Source organism: Suricata suricatta, chromosome 14, assembly GCF_006229205.1.
Source record: "Suricata suricatta isolate VVHF042 chromosome 14, meerkat_22Aug2017_6uvM2_HiC, whole genome shotgun sequence".
Lineage (NCBI taxonomy): Eukaryota > Metazoa > Chordata > Mammalia > Carnivora > Herpestidae > Suricata > Suricata suricatta.
The window spans coordinates 44,344,782-44,355,641 of NC_043713.1; the positions used below are offsets into that span (position 1 = coordinate 44,344,782).

The 10,860-nt window shown below is 39.9% G+C and overlaps 1 long non-coding RNA gene across 1 annotated transcript in view; it reads right to left on the bottom strand.

The window, feature by feature from the left end:
• Nucleotides 1–4,907, bottom strand: part of LOC115277647 — a 6,356-nt gene extending 1,449 nt beyond the window's left edge. Inside the window, exon 1 of the long non-coding RNA XR_003902455.1 lies at nt 4,823–4,907. This is a non-coding gene — a long non-coding RNA (uncharacterized LOC115277647). The remainder of the gene's footprint in view (nt 1–4,822) is intronic.
• Between the last annotated feature and the right edge of the window lie 5,953 nt (nt 4,908–10,860).

Sequence of the window (10,860 nt, forward strand, 5' to 3'; positions counted from 1 at the left end):
CCTGTTAGACCTATGAGTGCGAACATATGGTTTCTGTCCTTCTCTGCCTGACTTATTTCACTTAGCATGACACTCTCAAGGTCCATCCACTTTCCTACAAATGGCCATATGTCATTCCCTCTCATTGCCATGTAGTACTCCATTGTGTATATATACCACATCTTCTTGATCCACTCATCAGGTGATGGGCATTTAGGCTAGAACAAATCATTTTTAATGTGATGAGTGTTGAAAAAGGGATGGTACAGAACTCGAGGGGCCCCTAGGGCATCTGTTGCTTCATTTGGAGATGCATTCCTCAAATGAGGAGAACCTAGGAATATTATAAAATTAACATGCCATTAGAGTAGAGTATTTTTGAAGTGTCCTGAGTTATAAACCAAATATAATATGTAGACTAAATTGGTTTTCATACATTAAAGAATCTCAGATTGGGATAAAGCTGAATTTTCTTTCTGAGTTGGAGGATTAGGGTGAAATGTGGAACCAAAGTGGTACAACAGCACAACGAAATTATGACAAAGTAGAAATAATAATAATAATGATAATGTTATATTATCAAGAAGAAGCTTGCTAGGGGATAAGTGCATTTTACTTTTCAAAGGGTTTCCTCTTTCTTTCTCTCTCCCTGCCTCTTTTTGTATAAAACAACAATCTTTAGAAATGGAATAGTAGACTTAATTATGCCCTCACCACTTAAAACAAAACAAACAAAAGAAAAAAAAGAACAAAATAAAGGAGGAAATAACTTGCCCTTGCTTTCCTTGATCATTTTTAACTGGACAACACAGATGGTGATTATTTGAGTGTGAAAATTGGGTTGTAAAATGAATATCTCCAAAAATGTCAAGAGTAAATGCCCTTTTGCAGGCAAACATGGTACTGAATGAATTCCAACAGCACGCTGCCCAAGACGCTTCATTCCATGTAAATTGAGCTTAAAGGAAAATTTGTCTCTAAGAGAAAGCTTTTAATAGGACCAAAGTACACTTCACTGAAAAGAAAAGGAGCTTATGTTTCTTGAGTAGTTTATGGTTTACAATTGAGAAAAGGTACCAGGTTCTGGGTTTTGAGGTGTAAAGAATCTGTCACAACACAGTTAATAGGGTCAGGTATTTCAATAGCCAAGTTAATGTCATTAACGACCCCCCCCTTTTTTTTTTAATGTTTTAGTCTTTTTTTAAAAAATTAAGTTTATGTATTCATTTTGAGGGAGAGAGAGAGAGAGAGAGAAACAGAGAGAGAGAGAGAGAGAGAATTCTCAAGCATGCTTTCTGCTGTCAGAGGGAGCCCTTTGTCAGGCTGAAACTTACAAACCCTGAAATCATGATCTGAGCTGAAACCAAAAGTCAGATGCTTTACTGACTGAGCCACCCAGAGACCCTTCATCTTCTTCTGAATGAGATTAGGAAAAGGTAGAAATTTTGGTAAGAAAAATGGCTTCATCTATACCAACATAACTATCTCCTTTTAAAATAGCTGTACTATCTGGTTATGAGATACAAATTTTATGAATAAATCCTTGAAAGGCACAGAGTTCATTCAGATATACAAGAGATGGAATGAATGCAAGGCAGGCAATTTTATAATTAAATGTAGTGCAGATTCCATGCCATGCTGTTGCTTTCTCGTGTGCTGCAGAGAGAGCTCTGTAGATGGAAATAAGCAGGATGGGGAAGGGCGCAAAAGAAAAACTTTCAGTCAAAATCTAGAAGGAAAGTAAGTTTCCTCCTTGCCCAAATGACCTTTTCTTTTTGGGAATTGTCAGAAAAAACCTGGATAACGAAGTTAGAGCTAACTTATACTCTTTTCTTTTTAATAATACCTGGAGGTGGTTCGCTCACATTAGGCTATCTTCATGCTCCGTAGAGTTTCTAAATAGATTTCTCCCTCTGAAATGGTGCAACATTTTTCCATCATGGCCACGTAGAAGTGCATGAGTCAAGAACTGCTAGAACCAACGCAGACAAGAAGCCAGGGAAAATATCCATGGAGCCAATCCCAACCTCCTTCCTAGGGAAGGACTGACTGTCTAGCATACTGAATCCCAATGGGTTGAACATATTTAAGTCTTAGCAGATGTATGTAAAAGTCCAAGGTGAGGGAGAGGGTGTAATGGGGAAAGAAGGACTTCTGGGAGATGATGGCTCTTACCATCTGTTGGGAGCCCATCTAGGTCATCCAGAAGTAGATCAGAGATAATGTGCAAGAATGAAGAGGAAGACCAGCTCTAGGCCTCAAGAACCCAGTGAGAGGGCAGGTTTCAGCCTCCTCACTGTGCTGCAGGGATAGATTGTAGTTCCTCCTTGAGTCCTAGAGGAAAAACTGGACACCAGAAACCAGTGAAAAGGGCTAGTTAGGGCATACAGAAGGGGTAAGGAAGGGGAACCCTAACCAGATGCTCCCAGAAGTGCCTGGTTGCCTAAATCCATCTCCAGGGTACATAGATAATGAGCCCAGAGCTACAGAGTATGTCCACACTTCATTTGCTGTTGAAGAAGACCCCAAACATTACTTCACAACTGGCTCCTTGGATCAGGCAGGGGCCAAAGGAAACTCTGCAGGTGACAGATGCCATTGAAAGTGTGTGTGTGTGTGTGTGTGTGTGTGTGTGTGTGTGTGTGCGCGCGCATGTGTTTTGGGGGATGGATAGTAGAACTCTGGGAAGACCCCCCCCCCAAATTAATAACTGCCTAAGAACCGTTGGACTTTCAAAGAAACTTTTTCTAAGCCATGTTATCAGAAATACTTGTGTTGATCATTCGACAACAGAAAGGTTGCAAGACTAATTTTACAGGTAGGGAAAATAAGAGGAACAAGCTAGAAGTGATCATTTCAGTTGTAGTGAAAATTGTTTTCAGGTTTGGTATCCCAAATTTGCTTTTATATATGACCTCTGTTTATTATGCATCAAAATATTTTATTTACTTTGTTCCTAAACCTGCAGATCTCTTAAGAGTCTATTATTGTGGGAAAATATTTTAAAAGCTTTGTGTTTCTGAGAAATGCTTTGGTATATAGTCTTTTCCAGGATTTCCATTTTAGTAGTTCTGCACCAGATTAATGCTTCATACAGCTTGATTATTTAGGAAACAGCCTTTTTACTTTTAATAATCAGCTATTCATTCATTTCTGTTAGGCATAGTGAAGGATTGTGAAAAGAAGTAGGTTATAAGGGTTGACTCTTATGTTGCAGTTGACATTGTTTCTCTTCTGATTTGTTCAACCCATTAGGGTTTATTTCAGGAAGTTCTGAAGAAAACAAACAAAACACTAATACAGGGCCAAAAGAAAAAAAACAACAACAAAACAAACCCAAACTAAGAAGGCAAAGGCTCAGGGAGATAAAGACAGCTTCACTAATGAGTCCCCAACTGATTAAAAGTAAATACATTTCTATTCCTAGAAAAGTATAAGTAACATTTGTTGCCACAAATTGTTTAACTTTAGCAAAAATAAAGAGTTGCCCTCACATTTATTATGGGAGGACAGCAACACTGAAGCTAATTATTTCCCAGGTGCCTCTGGTCTGAATTTAGAAATGAGCTCCTAATGGCAACATGTGGGATGGGCCCATCTTGACAGAAACTCATCATTATTGTTATCTTTAAGGGGTCACTGTATCAGTGTAGAGCATTGACTCTGCCCATGGTACTGAAGAGATTCATGGGAGTTCCACAGCATAACACGGGGTTAAGCTCTTAGACTCTAGACTAAAAACCATCTGGGTTTGATTCTTAGTCCTGCCTGTGTGACTTTGAGCAAACTCTAGCTTTGACCATGTAACAAACTATCCATCTTTAGTAGCTTAAAAAAATCATGTATTGGTCATGATTTCAGAGGATGACAATTTACCTGGGTTCAGCTGGGCTAACTTATTTTTGTTCTTCTAGTATTGGCTGGCTCACATGTAGGTGTGGGGCCTTAGATGGGTTCCTCCCCCATGGTACTTCTTTTCATCTAACAAACTAGCCTGGGTTTATTTATATGTGGCTGAAAACTCCCAGCAGCAAGAGATGGTAAGATCTGATGAGCAAGCATCTTTCAAACCTTGACTCATATCGCATTTGCTATTATCTCATTGACTAAAGCAAGTCATATGACCTAGCCCAGATTTAAGATTTAGAGATATAGACTCTACGTTTTGAAGAGGCATACATATAGAGAATTGTGACAAAATTTGGGACCGTAATAGTAACAATTTGTCACACCATTTCTAGATTCTCATTGGTAATGTGAGGCTATCACAGAGTACCTATGCACAGGGTTCTTGAGACTAACTGAAATAATCCATGTAACATGCCCAGCACAAGAATCAATAAATATTAGCTGTAATTACTGCCATTAAGAAAGGAAGACAGAAAGAGAAATCAGGGAGAAGGACTAGAACAGAAGAAAAGGATGGGAGTGGCCCCTGAAGGCTAAGGTAGGAAAGAGCTCTAGAGAGCTCTTTGTGGATGATGCTGTGAGAAGCTAATACTTCGTTGGGTCTTGGTTATTGTTCTCACTGACCTTTGAGGTTTTCTTAGATCTTCAACAATTTGGAAACAGGTCTTTCCAATTTAGCAGATTCTTTCCAATTTAAATTTCAAGAGTTTGCTCTCTTTAGTAACAGTGATTGTGTTAGGACGGTGGAATCATGGGTAGGTTTTCTTTACTCTTTGTGTATTTTCTATAATGCGGTCATGTAGCTTTCACAATAAAAATAAAGCATTAAAATACCTTAGTTTTGAACAAAAGTTCTTTTTAGAAAGACTCCAGAATTCTAAACAATTTTGCATTTGTTTATAAAGTTGACAGTTTTCAAAATTTCCTTTGTTACCTCGGAGGTATCAGTCAGTTTTCTCAGTATACCCTGAAAATTCCCTTGCCATGTGCAAGCTATCTGCCCATCTGCTTTTTTGAGAGATTAGAACTTCCAATTCCAGAATTCCTAAAGGTTCCATTTGGAACAAGCATTTGTTTATGCAGTGGCACAAGTTAAAACTCCATTTAGCTCTCTGGTCTTTTGGAAGTTGGATTCTATAAATTTAAAGTGATCTTGACAAGTATGGAGCTGGAATATTAGCAGTGTAAATTTGGGGAAGATTGTTAAATGAGGAATCACACACATTCTAGGCTAAATTAATTAATCTACCCTGGAAGTTTACATTTATCCTCCCACCCCCCTGCCAAATTTGTTAGGGCAAAAAAGCCACAGCTGCAATTATGGGGTTTAGACCAGATTTTTAAAAAATTTAATTTATTGTCAAGTTGGCTAACATACAGTATATATAGTGTGCTTTTGATTTTAGGGGTAGATTCCCATGATTCATTGCTTACATGCAACACTCAGTACTCATCCCAACAAGTGCCCTCCTCAATGCCCATCACCCATTTTCCCCTCTCCTCCACCTCCATCAACCCTCAGTTTGTTCTCTGTATTTAAGAGTCTTTTATGGTTTGCCTCCCTCCCTCTCTGTAACTATATTTTCCCCTTCCCTTCCCCCATGGACTTCTGTTAAGTTTCTCAAGTTCCACATATGAGTGAAAACAAATGGTATCTATTTTTCTCTGACTGACTTATTTCAATTAGCATAATACCTTCCATCCACATTGCTGCAAATGTCAGGATTTCATTCCTTCTCAGTGCCAAGTTGTATTCCATTGTATATATGAGCCACATCTTCTTTATCCATTCATAAGTTGATGGACATTTAGGCTCTTTCCGTAATTTGGCTATTGTTGAAAGCACTGCTATAAACATTGGGGTACATGTGCCCTTATGAATCAGCACTCCTGTATCCTTTGGATAAATTCCTAGTAGCACTATTGCTGGGTCATAAGGTAGTTCATTTGTATTTTTTTGAGGAACCACTATACTGTTTTCCAGAGTCTGTGCATACCAATGACACTCTCACCAACAGTGCAAGAGGGTTCCCGTTTCTCCACATCCTTGCCAGCATCTGTTGTTTTCCTGAGTTGTTAATTTTAGCCACTCTGTCTGGTGTGAGGTGGTATCTCAGTATGGTTTTGATTTGTATTTCCCTTATGATGAGTGATGTTGAGCTTTTCATGTGTCTATTGGCCATCTGTATTTCTTTCAAAAAGTGTCTATTCATGTCTTCTGCCCATTTCTTCATTGGATTATTTGTTTTCTGGGTGTTGAGTTTGGTAAGTTATTTATAGATTTTGGATACTAACCCTTTATCCACTATGTCATTTGCAAATATCTTTTCCCATTCTGTCAGTTGCCTTTTAGTTGTGTTGATTGTTTCCTTTGCAGTGCAGAAGTTTTTTTATCTTGATGAAGTCCCAATAGTTCATTTTTGCTTTTAATTCCATTGCCTTTGGAGATATGCCAAGCAAGAAATTTCTGTGGCTGAGGGCAAAGAGGTTGTTGCCTGTTTTCTTTTCTAGGGTTTTGATGGCTTCCTGTCTTACATTTAGGTCTTTCATCCATTTTGAGTTTATTTTTGTGTATGATGTCAGAAAGTGGTCTAGTTTCATCCTTCTACATGTTGCTGTCCAGTTCTCCCAACACTACTTGCTAAAGAGACTCTCTTTTTTTCTATTGGATACTCTTTCCTGCTTTGTCAAAGATTAGTTGGCCATACATTTGTGGGTCCAATTCTGGGTTCTCTCTTCTGTTCCAGTTAGACCAGATTTTATTTGATGAACTTTGTAAGAACACCAGGATATGCTTATGTCTTTGCACACCTGAAATGCCAGGTCATTCCCCATTTCTCAAAGTGTGGTCCTTGGGCTAGTTTGTGCAGAATCATTAGAGGGCCTTTTTATAAGTCAGACTATCTTTTGGGGGCCTTGCACCTGTCTATAGATTCAGGCCTGGGGCTACCAGGCACTGAACACTGTGCTTTCCTGGCAGAGGCCCCTTTGCTTTTTCCTTGAAGCCTCTGCTCTTCCCAGCTCAGGACTGCATGCCTACCACCTCTCCTTCTGAGTTCCTATTCAGAGTGGGCTGATTATATATCTAGATCAGTGATCTGAAAGTGTTTTCTGAAAAGAGTCAAAGAGTAAATGTTATAGTCTTTCCAGACTACTGGGTCTCAGTCACAACTCTTCAACTTTGCTACTGTGGTACAAAAGTAACCCTTAGACAGAATGTAATGAGTGAGTGTGTCTGTGCTCCAATAAAACTTTATTTACAAAAATAGGTGGCCAGCCAGGTCTGGCCAACTCTTGATCTAGATGGACTGGTGTCTGGAACCTTTTAGTTTTTTCCATCCCCAAGCCCAGGGCAAGTTAAGAAAACAAAACAAAACAACCATGTTCTGTTCATTTGCTCAGATGATCTAGATTTATACAAAATGAGGTCACTATACATTTTGGCCTCACCGGAGTCTCTGCAGAAGAAACAAGGGGTTTCTGATTATGTGGTCAGGGGCGTAGGTGAGGCAGCAGGTGTGGACCCTAGTGTTTGAAATGACAACCATTTTCTGAATGGAATAGGATGGAAGGACAGCAAGATTAAGAGATTTCTGTAAAGCCATCAGTTGAGTGGGTGACTGGATTAGTTGCTGACTGTGCACATCCCTCTGTATTCTCTAGAGCAATGGGTAGCTGACTTGGGCTGGCATCAGAATCACCCAGGCGCTGTTCAGACACGATTACTGGGCTCCACTGCCATTGTTTCGAGATCAGTAGGTCTAGGTGAAGGCCAGCGATTCTGCATTTCTAACAAGTTTGTGAGTGATGCTGATGCTGCCAGCCTGACCACACCTTGAGAACCCCCACCGGAGCCAGCCGCTCTGACCACATGTGCAGCATGAGCCTGCATACTTGCTTTATGAAGCTTTCCAGAAGCTTCTGCTTCTGATTCTGAGAAATTTAAAGTGCTTTCCATATTCAAGACTATAGAATCGTTATTTTCCTTCTGGGTAGCAAGCCCTACCCCATCTCAGACTGGCAATCCACACTGGCATTATTAATTTTTGACTTGAAGTTAGTCCAAACAGGGCAAACCCTCCAGGAATTGGTATGGGAAACAGCCTAACTGTAATGGAGCTTTCTGCTCCCAAGAATGAATGCACGGTCACCTGGCCATTTTCTGGAGCGAGTTCTTTCCCAGCTCCCCATGGCATCCCCACACGGCATCTCAATCCCTCTTGTTTTCCTGATATGTCTAGTCACATTTTAATGGCTGAAAAGGCTTTGAAGCTTTCCCCACGGAACCAATTTTCACCCTCAGTGCAGGGCAGCTCCTGTCCCTCAGCAAGGAGTCTACTTCAGTGATAAGTTTTCACATGGGTCCAGAACTCAAATGCATTTTGCTGTGGTCCTGATGGCTGTGCTTTAACATTGGCACCAGGAGTAGATTTGTCATGGAGCTTTTCTGATGAGACAGGCTCTCCAAGCTAATCGAGGCCGATGGCAGATTTTGTCAGCGAGATGAGATGTTGCCCACAGCTAGTCAGTCTGCTGGAATTTTTGGTGCTAATGGCAGGGTTTCATTGAGAGACTTGTTTAGAGGAGTCATGGCTAATATGATTCTAGATCCTCCCAGGAAAATGGTGAACTTCTAAATCACAGGGCACTGATACTAAGGCAGCTGTTTTACACCAGCCCCAAATTCATGACTAAGATTCCTTAATGAATTCTTTGGGGCACTGGGAATAAGAGCCAGCCAACCAAACTGTTCAACTGAAATATCAAGAGCTTGAAAGAGGTCTTTAAAAGTCTTTAAATGTATTACATTTATCTTCGGAATTCTGAACAATACCCACATCAGTTTAAGGCTTCTGTTGATTGTAATCCAACAGAAATATCATACCTCTTGGCTTTGCCCTGGGCAAACTTTGCACTGAAGTCATTCGTTTTGCTTTTTGTTATGGTTACCTAACCTCAGTCAGAATGCAGCAAGTTACCAAAAATGCGAGGTAGAGACTTTTCCAGCACCCAAGACTTCTGTGCTTTGGAAATAGGATGGACTCCACTGACTTTTTCTGAATTTGGTCTTTATTTTGAAGCTGGAAGACAGGCCTGATTAGACATAAGAAGGGACTCGAATGTCAGTTTGAGAGACGACAGTCTCATGACACACGCACAGGTCTGGGACTGCTGACTTGGCTGGCCTTCTGGAAATATTTGCACTGCTGTCTACTTCTCCCATTTTCTCAGAGGAAAGCCCGAGGACAGTGCATCTCAGCAACAATGCCCATTCCTAACTGGAGACTCTCCAAGTCTTCCACTTCCAGAGTCAGAATTTTATACTTTACAGAGTGTACTATATTCATGTGGCTCTTTTAGATCTTTCCCGCTTTAATAAATTTGGTCCAGAAATTATCCTTACTGAGAGCTCCTTTACCGTAAGTGGTTAATCCTTAACTAGTAATTCAGCCCCATGGATGAGGACTCATGAGAAAGTCAGCCCTCTTTGCTTTTTTGTTTCCATGGGCAACCCCTTCTAGAGTGTTGTTGGTGAATTCATCCATCCATTCATTCATTCACTGATATATCAAATATATACTGTGTGTTGATAGGAACCTAGCATGGTCACTGATGAGAAAGGTATTTTTCTTGTTTTCTGAATTGGAGTTAGATGAGCAGGCAAATAATTATAAACTGGGATGATACATAAACGATAGATATTTATATTAACACTTTTGGGAGCACAGGGGAGGGGAAATACTATCCGAAGAGGTCAGAAAGATGACATTTGATCAGAGTCTGGACAATAAGGTGTTTTCTAGGAAAGGAAGAAGTAGAAAGGTAAGAAAAGAGGAAAGAAAAGCAAAAAGCATAGCGTATGTGGCGGAGAGTTTGTACTCACTAATTGTTCACGTGCACCCCTAGATTTCTCAGTTTTCTTGCAGTTGGATTGGGTCCGTGTGACCGAATCTTTGTGATTCAGTGACTGTGAGCAGAAACGGTGCATCACTTAGTATCCAGTCACTTAACTGTTGGCATGCCTTGCGCATTTCTCTCTTCTCCTGCGGCCACATACAGGCATACCTCATTTTATGGCATTTGATTTATTGCATTTGCAGATACTGTGTTTTGTTTTACAAACTGAGGGTTTGTGGCAACCCTGATTTAAGCAAATGTGTCAGCCCCAGTTTTCTAACAGCATTTGCTCACTTTGGGTTTCTGTGTCACATTTTGGTAATTCTTGCCATATTGCAAAATGTTCTTTCTTATTATATTTGGTGTGGTGACCTGTAATCAGTGATCTTTTAAATATAAGTGAATTATCACATTTATTAAAAGTCTCACAACTCTAGGATATCTCACCAAAAGCAGTGCAAGTCATCAAGTTATTACTAATGACATTTCTTAATCAGTTGATTAAGGCAATTTTTGCAAATGTCTTATAGAAAGTAGAAAATATAGATCATAAGAATGATAAAATAAAAACAAAGATATTTACACTATGCATTGTATACATTTACAGATCTTTTTATGCATATTATATTTATATGTGTATACCTATACATCATGTATGTGTGTCTCAAAATACTTGGCATTTTTTTTCATTAATTTTTTTAATGTTTATTTTTGAGAGAGAGAGAGAGAGACAGAGAGAGCATGTGCAGGGGAGGGGCAGAGGGAGGAGACAGAATCTGAAGCAGGCTCCAGTCTCTGAGCTGTCAGCACAGAGCCTGATACCAGGCTGGAACTCACGATCTGTGAGATCATGACCTGAGCTGAAGTTGAACACTTAACCAACCGAGCCTCCCAGATGCCCCCAGTACTTAAGCATGTTTAATTTAAGGCAAAACTGAACCCTTGAAACTTCATCAAGATAAAAAGCTTCTGCAAGGCAAAGGAAACAATCAAGAAAACTAATAGGCAACCCACAGAATGGGAAAAGATAGTTGCAAATGACATATCAGATAAAGGGCTAATATTGAAAATGTA